Here is a 23,283-nt window from a genome sequence, read left to right as displayed (position 1 = left end):
TAAGGTGAAAACGATTATTGCCACTAAAGATATAACTGAACCAGGGTTAACGACTACCTTTGGTGAATCGTTGTAAAATTTTTGGTGCCGGAACCCGGGATTCTTGTAAATTCATATCCCGAAGTCTAAAGTAAGGGTGAATTTACCTTAGTAAGAAGGTTCATGAATACGAACTCAACCGTTCTTAGAAGTGGCAGAGTAATCACAAGAAAAATCATGATTGGTGAGACAGTAGAGAATGAAACTGTTGACAGTGCTAACAACGAGCAGAATATAGCTCCTATTGCACCCGGAATGTTGACATTAGAAGACCGAATTCTACTAGCATTACAGCGACAGAACAACGACTAGAACAAAATTTAACTCAGATGTCCAAAGAGTTAAAACAAACAGTACAGCAAAAATCTGAAGAATTAAGTAGACGGTATGAAGAAGTGAATGGACGATTAGAAAGACAGTATGAAGAATTGAATGGACGATTAGAGAGACAGCATGAAGAATTGGGTAGGCAGTTAGAACAAATAGATCAAAAGTCCGAAGAAGCGAAACAATCTGTAATACAAGCTGTGACAGACATCACGTTACAATTCGACGAGAAGTTAAAAAGATTATCTGAAGATTGCAAGAATAATTACAATCATGTAATCCAAGAAGTTAATATTGTAAAAAAAGATTTTGAAGTAATCGAATCTTCTGTTCGTCAGCAAAAGATTCAGGAGACAGATAATTCTAACCAAATACGTGCAAATACACAATTGATATCTACCTTACAGGAGGAAATTAGGACGTTACAGATTAAAGACAACGCATACAACAACAACATGGTTAATGATCGTTTGGAGTTCCCTCATTCACAAGAGATGACCTCGCATTCACCCGAAGCAGATCGACAAGGACCTTGCGTTATCTCTTCCTCAAGCAACCCATCCGATGAGAATATTATTTTGGAAAGAATTCAACCAAGGAATACAGATGGGCGGAAAAGAGATGGTGGAACCACGCATAACGCAGTAGGTAGAAATTTTCACTCAACACGAACACGAAATGGTGAAAGAAATGTAAAGTTAAGTGTAAAAATGAGCGAAATACGTGCTATGAGTAAGTTTAGTGGTAGATGTAATGAAAATGCTACTTCTTTCCTAGAAAAATTTCAGGACGAATGCAGTATAATGTGTATAGATAAATCTCAATATATGAAACTAATCCCTCATTTATTACTTCCACCGTGTTCTTTATGGTTTAAGGCAGTACGTGAACACGTCAATACATATGAGGAATTCAAAGCAGCGTTGATCGCAAATTATGAGAATGACTTTTTGCTTGCAAACAGAGACGCTACGATTAGAAATCAACCTTTTAATCCTCGCGTGCACAAATCTGTTGTTGATTTTGTTGTGAATACGTATAATGAATTAAAAATCGTAAATCCATTGCAATCTGAATCTAGAGTGATTGCATCTATTCGAAATCTACTACCGTTTAAATTACAACAAATCCTGTTTTCTACGCAATGCATGAGTTTTAATCATCTATTGATGCTTGTTCAATGTTATGAAACTCAATACCAGGCACAGAATCATCAAGCGGGAATAGGCAAAATTAAAAACAATTCAGATAACTTTAGATCAGTACCAGTCCGGAATCTAAATATCCGTAATGTAGACGATACGGAACATAACCTAAATCGAGTAAATTTAAACAATCGGAACAATCAGAATAGGCAAAGATATGATGGGAACACACCTAACCTAACTAATCGTGACAATAATTATGTCAGATCATTTAACCAAAGTAGATTCAAAAACAGACGAAATACATGGCGAAATTCTAGAAATACTGTAAACTACATTGATAGACGTAACCGTAGTTCAAGAGATGGCATTTCGTATCAAAATCAAAATAATGACACAATTCCTGTACAGAATAATAATGCGGGACATAATCATGATTGTGCGGTACAATGTACTTTATTAGAACCATATACGAGTATGAATCTAAACTGATTGCAGTTGATGTGGTAGGGGTTAAACCCATATCAGCTATTGATTCTTATGAATATTTATGTGTGAAAATAAATTTAATTTCTTCTTTTCGTTCACTTGAACATAGATTATTATATCTACCATACGGGAAGATGTTAATGTTGTTACTGATTAAAAACAAAGGTTATTTATATTATATTGATTTATGTTGAAACTTTATTGTCAAAGATTATATTCAGTAGAAGGTTCATTCTATTAAGCTAATTATCCGACGACTGTACTCATGTGTCACCTTATATGATACTTGGATAAGATTCTTTTGTATCATGACGCCTTGTTGATATGATGTATACTCTAAAATACCATCTTACGTAATTGTTATATAATGCGCCCTGGAAAGAGCAAACATTTTTTTTAACATGACCGTTTTTAATGATGAATGAAATCGTTGATCATTGTAATTTGTGTTTTAAAATGTAATTATCTCTTACGCTTTTGATTTCGCATCCTTCGTTGATTGTATTAGTAAGCGACGACATTTTTTATGATAAAAGATAAATAATAATGGAATAAAAGTTTTATTATAAATGTATTTATATGAAGGAAACTTAATGAAGTTATATATGAAGGGCGATCAAAATGTAGAGAACACGATTATTATCATGTCATTATTATAAACGGACCAGTGGTTCTTAAATATAAAAGTCAAGCTCCCTTGTAACTTTTATATTTAGTCCCTTTATCGGGCGACATTTTATATAACGAGATACTTTGTATCGGCTCATAATTACATATATCTCGGGCAGAAAGTGCTTTTACACAAGCACTATACCTGTTATAATGTTAATTAAAAATAATAAAAGAAGAATGTTTTAATATATAAGAAATATACATTATTGTCTAATGGGTTGCTATGTCGTTGTTTATATATACTCAGTTAACATGTTTGATTGCAAGTCGTTTTGTGTGAATATACATTAAAAGGTAACCAAAGAATAAACTATTTAATATTCATCATGGACTTGTAATTTCAGTAGAAAAGGTGAGCATACTAGTGAATATAACTTCAGAAGATATTTTAAGGTGAAAACGATTATTGCCACTAAAGATATAACTGAACCAGGGTTAACGACTACTTTTGGTGAGTCGTTGTAACGATGGATTCTGGTCCGAAGTGACTCATTCATTAGACCATGCAATGTTGTCCCATTGCTAAGCTGTCTACTGACTTTGAGCACATGCTCATTCCAATCGTTATCGACGATGCCGTGCTGTTAATGTTGGTACACGTGTGGGATGTCAGCTACGGAGACCTATATCTAACAATGTACGGTGAACTGAGTGCACAGTTGTGATTTATTCACTGTTAAAATCTGTTGTTAATTGTATTGCAGTTTGCGCCCTATCCTGTTGTACCAACCTCGACAGTATACATATATATAGGGTCTTTTATTATATAACAAGGTTCAGTTCGGGATAGGGGAATGGACAGGAGTCATCAAGGAGCTTATTTATGTGGTATCATTCCTGTATTCACGCATAATTTTCAGCAAATAAACAAATTCTTGTATTTTGCTTACCACCTAGTATCATATTTATAACAGCTATTTTTTCAATAGAAGTTGGAAAAATAAAGAAAGAAAGAAAATGTTGGGAAGTCAATTTAGAAAACATTCCTTGTGTCTGGTAACTTAATTCATATATATTTACAATGAACTTGAGGGAGGGGCCACAACCCCTTAAACCCCTTTGCGGATATCTATGGTATTTACATAATCGAGTATTTGGATACAATTAATCAATTTCTTTGAAGGTACTGGGAAACTGCAAGACATACATTTAGGAAATAAAAAGAGAAATATTGTTAAAGATTCTTTGCATCTGACACCTTTCCGTGACATTTATAGGGAAAATATTGGCCTAATTGCTGAAATCGAATTACCGTGAACAATCATGCAGTGCTAAACGGCATGAAACAAAACAAGTCTGAATGAGTTTAGAAATGCCCATTAGCTCCAAATGCTAATGGTAAAGCTGGAAAAGAAACTGTTCAGAATCACGACTACCCAGTAATTACAGTTTTGAGTAGCAAGTTACGGATAGCTTAGTTTGAGGTTTCACAATAACACTGACTAAATAAGTAGTCTTGAAAATTGCAGAGATCATACACGTCTATTTTATTTGGCCAAGTTTTTAACCTTGGATTACTCGATATTCACCTATATAGCTTAGTTTCAATCTGCCATCCTCCACTCTTTTTCTTACTGTAATTGTTAATGGAGTAAAGTGTTACTATATCAACATAGCCTTACTAAATATATAAACTAATACTTTTGCTACATAAACAATCTTCGTCTTTTCATTTGTTTCCTGTCTATCAGTTAATTTTAGTCGTCTAATTTTTGTGTTCTATCTATCACGGTTCACTTTAGTCGCTTATTATACACCCTCTGTATCACAGCTAGCTTTAGTAATTTATTTTTCCCCATGTGTATCACAATTAACTGTAACTAGCAGAACCTGCTCTGTCTACATAGCGCAACATTCATGTATGAGCATGAATCTCCTTGTCATTCCTTACAAGATATGTGCATGTTCCTTTACAGACACAGGTGAAAGACGTCATGATAAAAATCGGCAATGAGCACCATAAAGGGGAGATTTTTCGATTTATTTCAATATCTCGCACCGTTTGCAAGAGTTGAGCCTACTTCCGGTTGGAGTTTCTAATCCATGTATGATCAGTGTTTTCTTTCTTCTTGCATGCAGTATGTAATAAAGCAAATACATTACACACACAATTAATTATGATGTCAATGATATATGGTGTTCATTGGGCAAAGCACTCCAAACAATATAAAGATTCATCTTAGACTGGAGAAATGGTTATCCTTCATTTTTCATTATCATTTGGCTATCAAACAAACGCCTGAGAGATATACAACCCCTGTATACAAATATGTGGTGTTGGAGTGTATAACTGGATATGCTGCTTTATATTTTTAAAATTTCAACACTTCCAGTGTACCCCTAAAAAACGTACTAAATAAATAACAGCTATGTTTTTTTTAAATATTCAATTAGAACTGGACAATCTACACAAAGTTTGGAATTGACCAGCGAAAACGGCGCATTTCTAGCACTTGTGGTTTTCGAGATTTCGTTGTCGAAAGGATTGGAGGCAAACATATAAACTATTGTTTGGAGACAAACATATAAACCTAGCATTTCAATATATAGATCATTAAATTTATTTTTTTTACTGTGTATCACGGTTGAAAAGTCATTTGATCTATCTTGTTTTCTGTTTATTACGATTAACTTTGCTCGTTTAATATATTTGTGCCCTGTGAATTTCAGTTGATTAATTTATTTTGAGGCCTGATGTCACGGTTGGTTTTAGTCGTTTAATTTATTTTGTATTCTGTGTATCACGTTGAATTTACAATCATTAAATTTATTTTGTATCTTGTGTGTTACAATTGATTTTGTATAACGGTCTTGTGAATAATGGCTGATTTTAGTCGTTTAATTTATTTTGTGTTCCGTGTATAACGGTTATTTTAGTCGGTTAATTTATTTTGTGACTTGTGTAACCTGTTTAATTTAGTCGTTTAATATATTTTGTGTCATGTGTCTCTGTTAAATTTAGTCATGTAATTTATTTTGTATGTATCTTGGTTGATTTTAGTCGTTTATTTTCTTTCTTGCGTATGACAGTAGATGTTTTTTTTTAAATTTATTTTGTGTCCGTTTCTTCAATGTCTGACAATTATGTACCAAGCCTAAGGAAGACGGTGATTATAATGAATGAAATGATGGAATGGAGAAAAGAGAAAAAAGCGAGGAAACCCCGAGAAATCCACGCATACGGTGTATGTCCACCACAAAAGCCCACTTGGCGCAATGTGGGATCGATGTTGGTGGTATCCTTTTTGTCACGCCTGACTGTAGTCATTTATTTTTGTCCTGTGCTGTAGACAATTTGAGTGGATTAATTTACTTTTGTCCTGGATCTTATTGATGATCATATGTTGAAACGTGCTGGATAAAGCTTTTTCATTTAGTGGTTAAATTTTATGTTCAAACAGTAAATCCTATAGGTAAAATCAATTGCAAAAGTTACGTGATGTTTTAAAGTAACTAATACTTTAAGTATCCCGAATGCTGAAATTGTCACTCTTAATTAGAAGTTGGTTTACATATTGAAAAGAAACAATCCTGATCTCACTTTACAAATATTAAATAGACCAGCCACATGAAGCTAGGTGGAAGCCGGTAAAACGACAGTGTTCCATTACGGGACTCCTGGGGTGAGGTGACATAATCAATGCAAATTGATAACCTTTTCATTATTGCGGAGGGAATAAAGAGTTCAAAAGCAAAAGTCCTCCAAAGAGAGCGTTATCCTCTTTCACAATGTTGCTATGTCCTACAAAATCAACAAAATCATCGTCATTTGGGAATCGAGATCCACTCAGCTTACAAGCCTAATTTGTTTTCATGCAGTTTCCAAGAGTTTGAGGAGCTGACGAATAAAATTTAAGGGGCGCCTTTTTGCTCACAATAATGACAGTGTTTCCACAACCATCAAAAAACTTTTATCAGAGATTGGTCGCCTGGTATTACAAAATCTGCTGCTAATGATGTAGGATAATTGATATGTGAGATTGTTTCCTTAGAAAGTGCTTGCTTCGTATTATAGTGGGGGAAAATGTACTGCTAATGATATAGAAGAATTGATATATGAGTTTATATTAGATATATATATATTGGTCGCCTAGTTTTACAGCGGGAGAAAATGTGCTGCTAAACAGAAAAACTGATGTGAGAATATTTGTTTCCTTCTATTGGCTTCCTCTGAACTCCATTTTGACTAATCCTCAATATTATTATTATTATTATTATTATTATTATTATTATTATTATTATTATTATTATTATTATTATTATTATTATTATTATTATTATTATTATTATTAATAATAATAATAATAATAATAATAATAATAATAATAATATCATTCAATTATTGTAACAATATGAAAGAAAACAATATAATATTTAAATTGAAACAGTGTTTGTGAAAATTTCATTAGATATTTACGCTAGACTGATAGTGCTGATAGTGAACGTGTTAAAACACCACAGTGCATAATACAGACATAAATAATATGCGTAAAACTAACCATAGTCTTGTATAACGTTGTGCAATATAAGAGACAGAATTTTCGTGTTATTATGAGACAAGACAGAACTCTTCCAATAGAAACACACACTGTCTGAGACAAGACATTACTTTCACTACACCATTTCGAGAAAAAAAAAAAATCTTAATTCAACTTTTTTCTCGTAGGTAACCGTAGGGGGCACGATGGCTCAGTAGCAGAACACTCAGCACTGGTGCTAAGAGCCCCTGGTTCGATCTCAAACCAACAGTATGTGATGAACTACATCATATCGGCATGTTTTTTTTTTATTATTATTATTTCTCGTCGGAGTTTCTCTCGCTTTCTTCCAGAATCCCATTCCACCAATTATTTCATACGCATACACTTTCATTTATCATTTTTAGTCTAAAAGGAATAACCATTGGATATAAAACTGAAAGATTTCATTTCATTTTTCGTATTTAAAATTATTCTCGTACATTTTGCATAGTTCTGATTTCTAATGAACTATAAAACTGTAGCGTGTGTTGTGTGAAGGTTTGACTTTATTTACATTACTCATAAACTACTGGACCCCATCAGTGAAACTTTTTAAGAACGTTTTAATTGGTTTTTCAGAATGGTTATGAGCTTTATCAATACATGTACACATTATAGAACTGACCAATAGTGGAAAAGTTGAATTAATTGATTCATTGAGGTTTAATATTACTTTAAAATAAAAAGGGTATGTGAAGATGGGATCCATTGCTTGAAGTGGGATAAACTATCATTCGGGATTTTATCCAAGGCAAGTACCTCCAACAGTAGTTTTGTCAAAAAGAGGAGAAATAAGATTTCGTTTATTACTTATTCTTCGCTCCTTCAGGGGCGAACTTGGGCTAGCTCAAGCGGTGCCCTCACTGACCTGAAAAGTCATTGTAGGCCCTACGGTTGTCGTTTTTATAATTTATACAGTAGAGGGAGCGGATAATGAGTAATGATACATAAATCTCTCAGAGATTACAATAATTAACGTTGTCTGAGGTGTGTATACTTTACACAAACCATGTTTTTGCTTTTTTTTCTGTATATACATTTAATTCGCTTTGTCCTTCCTCTCTTCTTTTTGGCACTCACTGCCATTTCTCCAGCGAAGGCTTGTGCCTTTAAGAACAATTTTACTCCCAGAAATTCTATTTTAAGCATACTGTCTCTGTAACAATTTTGTTACAATCCTCCTTGCGGTTTATTTAGGTGTTTTTGGAGATGTTTTCGGACTACTTTTATTATTTTCACATTTCATGGTCATAAGTTTAGATGAACTATAACCCACTTAACCGTTTTGTCAAAGAAAATCGAAAAGCGTATTCCCTTATTTTACGCATATCATATCTATGCAAAATTTAATTCTCTCCAGTCTAATCTTCCTCTGCTTTTGGCATTGACTTTTTTTTTTTTTTTTTTGCCCAAACAAACTTATGACTTGATGATTCGGAGGGACCATAACCCGGGTGACTCCTTACGATCCGAAGAGGAAACGTCATCATACACATGGGGAATATGTATGAGCCTACTAATGCAATTGTAACAAATACGATCCTCTCCTCTCTCATTGCTTTTTCACTAAACATAATTTCCTTTTTTGCTTGTTGTTTGCATCTGGTGTCAAACATTGCACTAAAAGATAACTACAAGGTATAGCAGAGTACAAGCCCACCAGAATCACCGAACAGATAAGCTGAATCGTTTTCTTATCAGGGATCATCAAAGATTAATCTTCTTTTAAGGTTAAATCCCTTTTCAGGAAGATACCTTTCTTCTCTTTCTTTATACATGTCAAGGGAGAGTTTCTTCCAGCTCGAGTCACTTCCCATCCCTTTGTCGAGCTTGCTCCAAGTGATACGACTAACACGTTCCTATTTGAGGAGGACACCGTGACGAACACGTGATTTTCAGCAAGATCATAATATGAAACTTTCTTGTAAAATATATAATAAAGTAAATGTTTATTTTATTTTATTTTACTTTTCGCAGCTTCCTTTTACACGGAATATGTCTGTTTCGGTGTAGAGACGTTTAGGTGTGAGTTTGGTTCAGTGTAAAAATTCCAATCTTTACACCGAAATGTCCGCTCTTCCTAACGAAAGTTATTCATTAGGAACAAACAAATTCTTGAAAAGCAAAAGATAATCTAATACCTAAAATAAAAAATTAAATGCTGCCATGCGTGTTCTGCGTGAATTAATTCTCTTTTTAACTCATTTCACGAATAATAATCAGAAGTGCACAATGTTCTCTTTGTGTTGCTACCAATAGATGATGGAGACTTTTGTTAGAAACTCAATATGAGTATTCGTCTGTATAGCACGTATTAGTGGAAATATCAAATGAGAAATAACATTGTGTTGACATTTTTTCAGTTTCGGACAGTCATCCGAAATATGTTAGCCGGTTTACACTACAGTACTTCGAGTGTCAGATTGCAAAATTCAAATTGGTTCTTTTTCTAAGATTACAAGTTTTATTTTATATTTTATATGTTTGGCGTGAACTGTCTCCCTTTTCCTTCATTCTATGGCTATTCATTATGATTATATAATTAAAGCCCTCTTCATATTACTACCGTAACTACTCTTTTTGTGTTACTTGCTTTAAATCGCAATCAGGAAATTCGTACATCATGAGAATTGAAGAGACAGTTTTAAGATATACTGAAACCTCCCCCCCCCAAAAAAAAATATATAAATAAAATTTACCGGAGACGCTTATAAACGAATTTTTCTAAAGATAAAACTCAGTAAATAGTTTTTTCGTATCCCCAAACTGGTTTTCACCAAATTACATGAAAGTCACTAGAACAGTTTCCGAGATTTAAAATTATAACTGAGCAAGAAAGAATTGATCGTATTATATTAGTTTGCTTAATTATGTAAGTATACACACACACACACACACACACACACACACTATTTTGAAAGTAATCATAAAAATATATATATATATATATTTTACACACCGAAACATCCTTTGTAGTCAAACGTCCTCACACCGAAATGTTCTACACTGAAACGTTCTGGATCCTCTTTATACTTTATTCAGGCTTGGGACTGACAATTTAGTAATCATTTCTACATTGGGGTGTTTAAAAGCTGTGGAACCCTTTTGAGTCTCCTGCTCTCATCGTTAGACATATTTTATATGTGGGCCTACACTACAGGTAAACAGCTGCAGAGCAATTGAGTTTGCTTGTCATGTAGTCATAGAAATATATGGAAATTAGCTGGATAGTTTCCATTGTTGTCATTATTTAGCTCGCTCTGCTATTTCCCCCCACACGGACTGCAGATTTTCAAAGGTCTAACGAAATCCCTGCGCAAAGACGACTCTCAACCCGTTTCTTTCAATAATAGCTCGTAAGTCTGTGACACTGCTTAACGCATAAATATCCTTGAATTCTAACTTGTAATATGATGTCTCTTCCAGAACTTCTCCAAAAATGCCAATTTTCAAGGTATTCCCCTATAATGGGAAGCATTTAATCTTACTATAGGTCTTCCAGTAAGAGAAAGTCTCTGACAGTTCGCAGCGGCGTTGCCACTACTCACATCTCAATGCTTAAGGACCGAGCGAAAAAGATGTCATAAATAAACACGTTTACCTAAACAAACAGGCGGTACAAATCACCTAGACTATGAAATTGTTACGACAGAATAAAAAAATATTTATGTATAATACGCAACTATAATATACCCAAAATGCGAAAACCCAAGGAGATAACGAAAGATAATAGCCATCGCAACACAACCTATGTTATTATAAAAAGAAAAAAAGCATTTCAAGATTTTTCATTAATTGTACCTTGTATTTTTTTTTTTTTTTTTTTTTTAACATTTACATTGGCTGCTAATGCTTATGGGTACGAAAGGTGCGGACAAGAAAGAGAAAATATGTAGGCACGGACTTTTGTCAGTTGAGATTGTTTCATCTTTGCCTAAGGGAAAATCGTTGAAACTCAGTCACAACGGCGTGTTTCTTCCAGACATGTTTTGAGGGCACTGACCCCCGGAGTTCTGAGAGTGCCCCCCGGAGCAAACCAAAATATGTTTATAATATAATAATAAATGGAATAGTACCGTGTGAAAATAATATATGTCCCTCCGAATATTAAGAACGCTCCCCGGAACATTTTTTTTCTGAAAGAAACACTGACAACGGCTAGCCCCGACTTTCGAACCCACAACCTCTCCAATGCTAAGACAAAATCTACCACTGAGCCACGGCTGCTCGATATAATATATATATATTTGTAAAAGCAATTAAAAAGAAAGAAGTTCTTACTGGTATTAAAGACTTACCTCCTTAATTTCATTCAAGCGGACTCACACCACAATCTTCGTATATATCTGATTCCTCCAGGTCCTTGTCTGTCTCGTTTTCACTGCTACTGTCACTGTCTCCCAGGGAAATTACAAGTTGATCAACGGTATCTTCCAGTAACCCCTCTTTCTTCCAGGCTTCACGTATTATTGTCCACGTATGTTGGACGACGTCGTACCAGTTCTTTGCTGTTATGTTGTCAATTGCCTCGCAAGCCAACTTTTCTACGGCAGTCAAAGTAAAGTTTTTGTTTTGATCGGCAACGTAGTTCTTAATTTGAGCCCAAATCAATTCAATTGAATTAAAATGACAGTGGTATGGTGGGAGGCGAATTACTTTGTGTCCACGCGATTTCGCAATTTCGTCTATTTCGTACTTGATAAGACGTGATTTATTTTGTTTGACAATTTCCAAAAGTTCGGCTCGCTTCATATCACTGTTGTATTCTTGTATGTTGTTATTCTTCAACCAATCAAGAATTTCCCCTTTCCTAGAGTTGCTTGTTGGAGCTCTATTTTCTTGTACAGAATGATATGAAGCATTGTCCATAACCAGAACAGAATTTTCTTTTATGTTGGGTAACAGCTTATCTTGGAACCATTCCTTGAATTTCAATGCTGTCATTTCTTCATGATAATCCCCGGTTTTCTTTGAGCGGAACATCATCATGGCATTCGGCACAAATCCATTAACAGTCCCCGCATGAACAACTATAAGGCGCCCCCCTTTCCCAATTGGGGCCTTCATCGTACCATCCGGAGAATCGTCAGTCCAAGCCTCTGGTCTCGTATGCCTAATATTAATCCAAGTTTCGTCTAACCAAACGATATCTTCTAGATTTTCGTGTAAAATTTCACGTAAGAAACGACATCTTGAGGCAACAATATCACTTCTCTCCAACAAAACAGTTCGCCCGGAAAACTTTTTCCACCGAAATCCAAGTTTTTTCAATATCAAACTAAGGCTACTTTTACTGCCTTCGAACAATCCAGCATCTTGAAGTGACAATAAGAGTCTGTGTAGGGTGGGATATTCCTTTCTTGAATAATATTCATAAATATGTCTTCGAATCGCGTCATTTTGAAAGGCATCCATAGCGGTCTTTGTACATGGTTTCGGCCGCGTCTTCCCAGGCGTTCGGAGCACTTCAACCGTTGGAACATTGAGATTATTTGGGCATTTCTCCTTTGTTATTCTCTTCACTGTTGTTGTGCCAATTTTGAGAGCTGCAGCAACTCTTTCAACTACTTTTGTAAGTGGAATCAAGGGGCCACCATTGTCTCTTTCTTGCTCGAAATATGTCCGCAAATTAAAAATCAACTCACGACATTGACTGTTCAAAGTAGCACCTCTGCCGAATTTGCTTTTCTTGCTATTAGAGGCCATTGGAAAATATGAACGAAGGCAAAACTAACACAAAACACGATAATGCACTGAAAATGCAAGTAAATACAAATACGCCAGCAAGTATGAAATAATAGCAAATCACACACCAAACACTGACAGATAATCACTAACTAGCACAGCCACTTAAAATAAATATTTGAATATTTAACTTAAAAACAACAAAAGATTAACAGTATCTTTTTTTCTTCTCACTCAACTAGAAGAGTTACATATAAATGACAGTGAGATTGACCGGTCTGAAAACCGGCAACGTTGTAACATCTGTTTGGAATTTTGGGTAGAAACCAGCTTTTTTTTCGAGTGTTGCCAACGACACAGTAAACGTACTAATTCTATGATCAGATACCATATAACTTCGTACTAAGCTGAATAGTAGTACGTTTTATTGTGCTGAAATCCGTCAGTAGCAAATTGTAACTGTTTTTCAAATTATCGTTGTGAATTTATTACAATAATAAAAGTTATCTTTTTTTTTAAAAAAAAAAAAAGAAAGAAAAAATAGTATATTTTCATAAGTTTCCCCTCTTTCCTGTTCTGAGAGGTCTTGCCAAGAAGAGAGGATGTGAAACGAATAATGCTGCGAAGTGGCCAGTTGAACAACAGCAGAGTTTGAGGGATCGAGGAACGGTCAGCACATGCCGCTTGGTATTGTTTCAAAAGCCCCCTACTGCATTAGGTTTCTTCCACCCTCCTCGTCTTCTCCACTTCTGAAGGAAAGTTTACCGTGACGATATTCGGGTTGAAGAATTCGTGAAAAAAGAAAAGTTCGTGACGATTAAAAAAAAAAAAAAAAAAGATAGAATTCGCTTGCTTTGCGGAGCTGTGAATTTGGAAAGCTTAATGTTCGAGTTGAAGAATTCAAATCATACTCGAACCTGGCCATCTTGACTAATGTTTTCCATAGTTCTACCAGGGAATGAAGGGACGGTACCCTGTCCGCAAGCTACAATAACCAATTGACGGGACGTGTAACTCCACAGAAGAAGGACGAGTGAAAAAGCCTGAATAATCCATAAACAAAACGTTTTACTATTTTAAAAATATGAATGCACTAAAAGGAGCCATTTCTTTTTCATTTTCCATTATGCCATCAGTAAACAACAAAAAAGCGCTTTTTAAATTCTACTTTAAAAATTCAACAACGAAGCCAAAGGGCCTGACTAACGATTTTCCAGGGATTCACTCAGTCTTATTAGGAGATGGCGGGATCAGGGACGTACGCAGGGGGGGGACCTGGGGGTCCGGACCCCCCCGAAATTTCGACTTTTTTAAAATTTAGCCTAATTTTAGGGACAATTTTAGGAATTTTAATATAAAATACCTTCATATTTAGTTTGGACCCCCCCTCCCCGAAATAAATTCCTGGGTACGCTACTGGGCGGGATGGTAACTTACTAATAATAAGGCCATGGTACTTCCGTCCTTTTTCTGCCCATGAACCATAGTAGCCATTGATGATAACACAGCTAAACTAATTTTCTTGAGGCCATAGGCACCCATACGGTTTTCCTTCGTAGCATGTAAAGCTTTACATGAATCGCAATAAAGAAGTACTGTATACAGAACTTGAGTTTTTTAATTGTACAAATAGAACTGTACAGCATTAAGACTTTATATATATAGGCCTGATGGAGGTGTTCCCTGTTCTGTATTTATTTATTTATTTATTTATGTATTTACTAGCTGAAATTCCACGACCGAATAGGTTTATAGAAAGTATTTGAACCCTTTCCTCCTTAGGATACACATTACAATGAAAGTGGAATGATAAATCTGTAATGTCCCCCATTTTCACTCCGTCAACTTCTCATGCCAATGGGGAATGAATTTGGACTTAAACGGGGTCGAGAGTACTGTTGATGACGAGGAGAAGTACTTTTTTTGAATTCGAGACGAGGAATTTCTTGAGACTCGTAGGCAGCAGTAGTTAACCCGTCTTTAGACCCCAAGCATTACTTTAGAGCTCTCTCGTGACTAAGCGGTAAATGTATGCGCCTTTGGCGTGCGAGACCCAGATTTGATCCCGGCGGGAGCTCATGTGGTACGGATTCCACAATAAGCTCTAGGTACACGTCTCATATGGCTTTGCTGCTGAAAGGGACGCTAAAGTCCAAATTAAATCAAACCAAACACTGCTTTTGTGTTATATGAATAATAGTATTAAAAACTATAAATTGATAAAGTGATTGTACGAACACAATGAAGAGCGTATCAATGTTTAAAGATACGCATGTCATTACACATTACACTGCAATATCAAATTTATTTTCTCTATTTGTGACCTCTCGTGATACGGAATGATTCTAATGAAATTAAGAATAAAATCAGGATATATTGTACATAAATTTACAAACCGAGACAAGACGAGAAATGTTTTTCTCGAGAATTGAGACGAGAAAAAATTCTTCGAGAATCAAAGCGAGATTTCTAGAAAACTTATGAGACTAGACAAGAAAACGTTATTTTCTCGTCTCTTCTCGACTCGTTTCGTGATTTGGGGCAGCGGTGGCTCAGTGGTAGAGCGTTCACTTCTGGTGCATGGGGTTCTGGGTTCAAACCCTGCTCCTGCCAAGTGAACTTTGTAGTGGATAAACACCGTGTACGTGGGTTTCTTGGGGGTGCTCCCGTTTCCTTCCACTTTCTTCATTCCATCATTTCATTCATTTCTCATCATCACCGTCTTCTTTAGCCTAGCAGGCATAAACGTAGAAAGTAAAACTCAAAGATTTCATTTCATTTCATTTTTTCGTTTCGTGATCAACACTAATTGGATGTGTCAGTAGTCACCTCACAATCAGTTACCCCTACATGTCACCTCCTCTTACCCTCACTTCTGACTCACATGCCAATGGGAAATGAATTTGGACTGACGGGGACGTCACTATTCATCTCAGCGACCGCGAAAGCTATGTATTAGACAACAATATCAGTAGTTTTCGACTATCTTTATATTACCTCCCCCTTTTTTTGGGGGGGAAAGATCCCCGCTGCCCCACTTTAATCAAAGCAAGTAATATTTTAATTATTGGGCTCAGTAGTTATTGCATGATTTGATTTTTTGTATAAAATATGAATCCCACTCCTCTTAAAATGTGTAATTTATTCAACTTAATATCATACAAACCGAAGGTTGACAATCATGCTATGTATCATTTTAATTCATTCAGTAGTTATTCCATGATATGATTTTTCGTATAAGGTATGATCCCCCTTTCCGCTAGCAGTTTAATTAATTTAACATAATATGAACTGTGGAGTGCCTAAAGTTGATAATGATGTCAAGAATCATTTTAATTGGTTCAGTAGTTATTGTATGATGTAACTTATATACGCATTTATATGCTAATCAATCTTGGAGCTTTATGTCCCATGTTATGCCGGCTAGGCTAAAGGAGACGGTGATGATGATAAATTAATGAAATGATGGAATAAAGAAGTGGGAGGAAACGGGAGAACCCCCAGGAAACCCACGCACACGGTGTTTGTTCACCACAAGGTTCACTTGGCGGGGGCTGGGATCGAACCCGGGACTCCAAGCACCAAAGGTGAACGCTCTACTACTGAGCCACCGCGGCCCCTTTTATATGTTAGACTTATTTATTTATTGAGCAGCACATAGAAGTCTGTTCGATTCGAAAGTAAAAAAAAAGGAAGGAAAAGAAAAAATCGGAGACTGTAAAAAGAAACAGAAACAAAGGACATACAAAGAAACAATATTATATGTGAAGGGAGTAAAAGAATCTTTTCACCTATAGTAGCAGTTTCTTCAATGGAGTAAAACAGACTGACGCGGTTGGTAACACTAGCGTCAAACTAGCGGCTGCAATTTCCCTCCGCACGTGGTAAGAAATGTCAGAGACCATCTCTTACTGGAAGCCCTCTAGCCGGAACAAAATGAGATATGTCAAGAAAGAGGTAATTACTAGCTTTGAAAGTTTTTTTGGATTACAAAACCTTTTTTTCAATTTGAGCAAAATTTACTTTTAATTTTTATATCCTGGATATGATTTATTAAAAATAAATTCTAATAATAAATTGCAAACGAGTCAGTTTATGCATCATGCTAATTGCTAATAATAAACAGTCACGCGCTAATAGATGTCGCTACCTGCGCTTTCGTTTGCCAGCGTGATGCTAACAAATGTCGCTGAGTTTTAAACGCCAGGGGCGGCGATTAGGGGAGCAAGAGGGGGCAGTTGCTCCCCACTTTTCTGAAGTGACCCCTTAATGTATATAGGTTCATTTGAAAATGTAAAGTTTTTATATGTATTACTGGTTCATAGAAAAAATGGTGCCATATAATATTTGCCGTTGCGTGAGCATGTATTGGCTATTTGTCTTCCCGTCGTGGAGTTAAGAAAACTATAAGAATTACGTTTTAATTGCAATTCAAAGCAATTACTAGATACTGCAATTGCGTATTTCTTTAAATGTTGCTACATATGATTGTACTATTTACGGGCTTTCATTTTCTAAGAGTAAAAACATACATTTAATGACATGTGTGGAATTAAAAACATAAGTTGTTCATTAATCCCCAGTTTCAATGTGACTTCTACAACACAAGCCTCATTATTCATTACTATGATTAATATTATTCTTTCTATTTATTTGTTTTGCAATTTTGTTATTAAATAATCTGATCACACAATTTTCCACACAATCTAATCACACAATAAGATGTTCATGAGCAAGGAATCGAATCTCTTCTTACACTTTCGTTGTTTAAAAGTACAAAGGGCTTGGATTGCTCTTGTCAATTTAGGCCTACTTAATAAGATATGAAATACGATATGCGGTATTTTAACTGAAAAAGGTAGTATCCTATTAGTTATACAACCTTTCGTCAAACAAAGTGTTAGAAACAACCAGGGAAACCAGGAGCGGATCCAGGACGGACTTCTGGGAGGCGGTGGGTGGTAATACTGCTACTTAGAGCTACTGCTAAGAGCTCCAAACTCTGGGATGGGTTTTATTTATATATAAAATTAGAAAGTTTCTTCTTCTCGGGGAGAGCGATCGCCCCCCCCCCCCCTGGATCCGTCTCTGAGGGAAACTAACATTGATATACAAATATTTAGACCACGTCTTGCACCCACTTTTAACGTCCAATCGCCGCCACTGTATGCAGCCAATTTGTCTATATAAAACTATTAGTTGGAATTGGAATAATGCAAGAAATAGGGAAATGAAATTCTTTTACTACTCAAACAACTTGTGACTTCCTCTTCATTATCTACGGTTTTTCTGTCTTTCTTTGTCTTTTTTTTTCACTATATCATATACTGTTTTCAGAAAAGATAATTTAACTCTTTCCTTTAATGTAAAAAAGGAATTGCTGGATTCACGTACAGTAAGTAGTTTCTACACAAATGAAAATAGCTTTCACTTTAAAAAGAAATATACACCAAAAGAAATACAAAAAATATTTTTTAAAAAAAATGAGAGTATAAAAATGTTAAGGTCTAATTATATGGATAGTGTAGTTGCAGTATTCTAAAATGGATAAAAAAAACTGTTCTGTTTTTTTTTTTTAGAATCTTGTCTTTTATTTTTATTTTTTTATAGTGGGAGGGGAAGGAAGCAATATGAACTCGTTGTTTCCTCTGACTGACATTTTCATGTGAAATAAGGAATGGATTCCTTGTGACATCTTGCGTTGTTGACCTGAATTTTCATTTTCTATTCTTACGACCCGAGAAAAAATTGAAGAATGTAGTAACTTTCTTCTTAAACTGTTTGTTTTTGTTGTTTATATATACATGTCGCTTCCTCAATTTTTACAACATTTATATTCTTTGTCTTTTTTTCCCTCGTACTTAAAAGCGTGTTGAAGAGCGTAAGTATTCCCACAAGATGTACCCAGACTACAAGGAACGTCTGTTTGATTCAACTAAGGTCAGTACGTTCATGTATTGAGACATCTCATGCAGTGGCATGCACAAGGGAAAAGAAATGAAATGAAATCTTTAAGTTTTACGTCCCATGGTTATGCCATTTAGGCTAAAGGAGACTGTGATGATCAGAAATGAATGAAATGGTGGAATGAATAAAGTGGGAGGAAATGGGAGAATCCCGATAAAACCCACGCACACGAAGTTTGTCCACCACTAAGCTCAGTTGGCGCGAGCTGGGATCGAACCAAGAACCCCATGCACCAGAGGTGAACGCCCAACCACTGAGCCACCGCTGCCCCTAGCATGCGCAAGGGAGGTGTCCGGTTTATCCCCCTTTAATACAATATTATGAAAAAGTAAACATATCACGATATGTATACAAATACAAAAGTGAAATGAACTTGGGAACTTGAACACCCCCGCTCGACGGAATTCTACATACGGTACGAATTTCATGTATTCCTCTTTCAAATCGATTTCCCAGTTAGATGGGATCAGCGTTTCCAATCGGTGTCTTACACTCATTTCTATCTTGTCATATCTACTGTGACACCGCTGTACCACATAGTTCTTCACACAATTTCCCCACTTTTTCTTAGGTTGGAATCGCGCTAGTTTCCCATTCAGTTCATTCGCCTATTTCGAATGTCTTCTTCTTACATGTCCAGTCAACTGAAGTCTACTTTCTTGCAGTTTTTCTACTATTTGTCTCATATTTAATGTTCCTCGGATCACTTCATTCTTAATTTCACTCTTCCACATCGCTCTACACATCCACTTCAGAATCTCATCTTCGCAATATGTAACTTCTGTTTCTTTCCCTTCTTCGTGATCCATCATTCCATTCCGTATAATATAACTGGTTTCACTACTGTTTTATAAACTTTTTTTTCTTTAAGGCATTTGATACCCTACAGCAGTGTTTCCCAACCGGTGTGCCGCGGCACACTGGTGTGCCGCGAATGGGTCGCTGGTGTGCCGCGAGGAAATTGAAACAAAATTATTAGACTAATTCTATTACAATGAAATTGCAAGACATTGAGTCTCACATTATATTTATGAGGAAAAATGTATATCTGTGTTTCACATTACTATGAACCTCTACTATGAATCTACAATTTTGTTTCATACTCTGTTAATATTCTGTACATTTTTTTGTTGCAGATTATTTCGTAACTTGAAATTTTAAAATATCATTCAGTCCTTTCGACAAAACAAACATGGATACAAATGACCTACATTTGTGTTTTAAAAGTACAAGAGATTTGTTTCTTTGTTCTTTAATGATCTTTCTTCTTAATGAAAGTTTGGATACAGTTTTCGAAAAAGAAAGCGTATTTTTAAAAACCTGAGTGCTATACTTCATTGTAATTGTTTTCTATTTTTAAATTAGAATGAAAAATAAGCATAATGATTTACCACGGAGGAAAACAAGTGATCCATCTTTCATCTCTGCGAAAAGGATATCAGTAATCACAGAAAAAAATTACCACGGTATTTTACATTTACAAATAATAATAATAATAATAATAATAATAATAATAATAATAATAATAATAATAATAATAATAATAATAATAATAATAATAATAATAATATATGAGTGTGCCGCGAGAATTCAAGTTACACCTGTAGTGTGCCGCAAGTTGAAAAAGGTTGGGAAACGCTGCCCTACAGTCAGACAACACTCCAGCCCCTTCTCTCCATTTTTCCAACCCTTCTTAATTCTGTTGTTACATCTTCTATTCCTGCATTTTTCTGTATTATTGATCCCAAATACTTGAATTTCCTCGTCATTACCACCTCTTTTTTTGTCTAGCCATACTTTTGCATTTTTGCTGAATGGTTAATGTGAATATTCTTTGTTATTTTCACTCATTCCAAGCTTCTTGCTCTCCAATGCTTCTACTCACGTTTCTAATTTCTCTTGTAGTGCTACCTTGTCTTCCTTACTAGCACGATGTCGTCCTCAAATAGCATATTCCAAGGTGCTAACTCTTGGATATCCTTTGTAACTGCGTCTATCGTAACTGCAAAAAGGTATGGGATACGACTAGATCCCTGATGAAATCCTATTTTAAATGTGAATTCTTCTGTTATTCCATACGCGCTTCTTACTCCTGTCCAACTATATCCGTCATACATATAATTAACTATACAGATGTATATGTTCGTAACTACACTTTCGTATGTTGTAATTACACTTTTTCTTCGGTGCCCACCAAGTTAGATCCCGTGGCACTCTATCATACGCTTTCTCATAATTAGATTTTACTACATGAATTCTGGATGGAGTCTAGTCTGGCTCACGAGACAAGGAATTTCTCATCTTGTCTCCAAACGAAGTCGAAAATTGGAAAGAGAACTTGTTCAAACTCGAGATGGCAATTCTCGTCTCGTTTTCGAGAAGAGGCGAGACATTTCTCGAGTTCACCCAACTTTTAGATCTCAAACATTATTTTAGTGTTCCATGATTCATAGTATAAAAACTATAAATTAATAAAGGAATTGTACGAACACAATGAAGAGCACTTATCAATGTTTAAAGATAGCAAGTCATTACACAATATATTCTATTGTACAATAAATATGGTTAAAATATTATTACATAACATCCCTTGTGGATTTCTTGTGACGCAGGAGTCTGATCATATTTTCTAGATAAACTTAAGAAGAAAATGAGGACTTAAATTGTTGTATATAAATTTACAGAACGAGGCGAGAAAAGCTTTCCGAGAATCGAGACGAAACAAGAATCCGATAAAAAAAAAATGACGAGACGAAAAAACCTTATTTCTCCTCCTCACCTCTTGTCTTGTAGGCTCATGAAGTTATAACACCTGCACTTCTTTTAGAAGCACGATGAATATTGGAGGCACTAATACAAATTAACTTTATTGGATAGAAATGAATGTTGTTACTTGTTCATTGAAGTCTAATCTGAAAGTGTCCTTTGTTAGTATCAAGACTACATGGGACGTGCACCTATAGTTTATAGTGGAATCCAAACCATCCTAATATGTTTAAAATTCAATATTCTCCCGCTGGGAAACGATTCCGCGCTTAAGTGTACCAAAGTTGCCCACGCTGGCTATTAGACTAGCGGACGGGTTGGTTGGAAAGAATAAAATGATATATTTCCATTTTACGTCCCACGGTTATGCTGTTTAGGCTGAAGGTAAAGTATGATTAATGGAAGTGAATTATTGTGAAAGAAATGAAATGAAATGATGTAGGAGAAAATGAGAGAATATTGAGAAGCCCCATGGAGACATGTTGTTCATACAAACTCACATGGCCAGGGATAGAACCACAGACCTATCGCAGCAGAAATGAGCGTTATTATTATTATTATTATTATTATTATTATTATTATTAGTAGTAGTAGTAGTAGTAGTAGTAGTAGTAGTAGTAGTAGTAGTAGTAGTAGTAGTAGTAGTAGTAGTAGTAGTATCATCTCACCGCTGATTTAATGGCTGGAATGAGCATATTTTATGCCTGTGGTTCTAAGTTAGATTCCTGGTGAGAACACATTACGATAGTTTCGATTGCATCTTACTAAACTGGGGCAGTTTTAGGATTTTAATTTTGGGTAGGCCAGCTCCTTCGCTTATGGATACATATATGGTTGATGTTATTTGTTCAAAATAATTATCTACCATTAATATAAATAGTGGAAAATATATTTACTCTTTATTGTATCTTTTAGCGTTTATATATTTTTCAAAATTTTTGGGTAGGCCCGTGCCTACCTGGCTTACACGCTAAAGCTGTCACTGTTACTAAGCCGGAGTAGTTGTAGCCTGGGTGCTAAATAGTGACGCTAAACTTTAACAAGCAAAGAAAAGCCATTTATTATTATTTCATTTCTTTCAATTAAACATGTTGGTGCTGACTAAGTTTGCTTCTTGACATTCTTACTCGTACAAGTACTTTCAATTACTTTCTTCCTCATTTTTCTTTTCTTTGTTTCTTTTTTTTCTTTCTTTTTTTTCTTTTTTTTTAAAGAAAGAATCTCGCCTTTTGTATCAATGCAGTGTGATCTAGTATAAAATAAATGTGCACATATATAATATAATATTTTTTTTCCTGTTCTTTTCTTTTTAGGACAGTATGTCACCGTTTGGGAAAAAATATCAAGACAGATACATATTAGAGAGATGTATGTGAGAAGTATACATCACATAACGTGTCCTCGACAACAATGATGTGAATCTATTTTCTTCGCCAAAATAAAAAGAGAATGAAATCATCATCATTCTTCCAAAGTAGAAGGCTTGGTCCAGCCAACACTTTGGGAAGATTTCTTGACCTTTGAAACAATTAAGTAGGTGGTGAGTACAGTGTATTATATTATCTTGTGTGTGCTTGCATACAATACGTTTCATATGAAATAAACGCATATGTGTTGAAAACAAAACAAGTAAACAGGGATTTTTATCTTTCATAATTTACAGATTGAGACCG

At 35.3% G+C, this 23,283-nt stretch overlaps 1 protein-coding gene across 3 annotated transcripts in view; it reads right to left on the bottom strand.

The window, feature by feature from the left end:
- The window catches only part of LOC145668345 (venom protease-like), a 166,464-nt gene that overhangs the window by 121,393 nt on the left and 21,788 nt on the right, over nucleotides 1–23,283 (bottom strand). The window contains exon 1 of one of the 3 annotated variants that reach the window (XM_081736105.1): nucleotides 11,491–11,952. The exons of the other annotated variants lie outside the window; for them this stretch is intronic. The gene's annotated coding sequence lies outside the window, so the exon portion shown is untranslated. Of the gene's footprint in view, nucleotides 1–11,490; nucleotides 11,953–23,283 lie in introns of those variants that run through there. 3 annotated transcript variants of the gene reach the window in all.

The sequence above is a fragment of the Thermobia domestica genome, chromosome 13 (assembly GCF_964235325.1).
Source record: "Thermobia domestica chromosome 13, izTheDome1.hap1.1, whole genome shotgun sequence".
Taxonomy (NCBI): domain Eukaryota; kingdom Metazoa; phylum Arthropoda; class Insecta; order Zygentoma; family Lepismatidae; genus Thermobia; species Thermobia domestica.
Note: the sequence above shows the minus strand (reverse complement) of the source record. Positions and strands in the feature narration are given on the sequence as shown.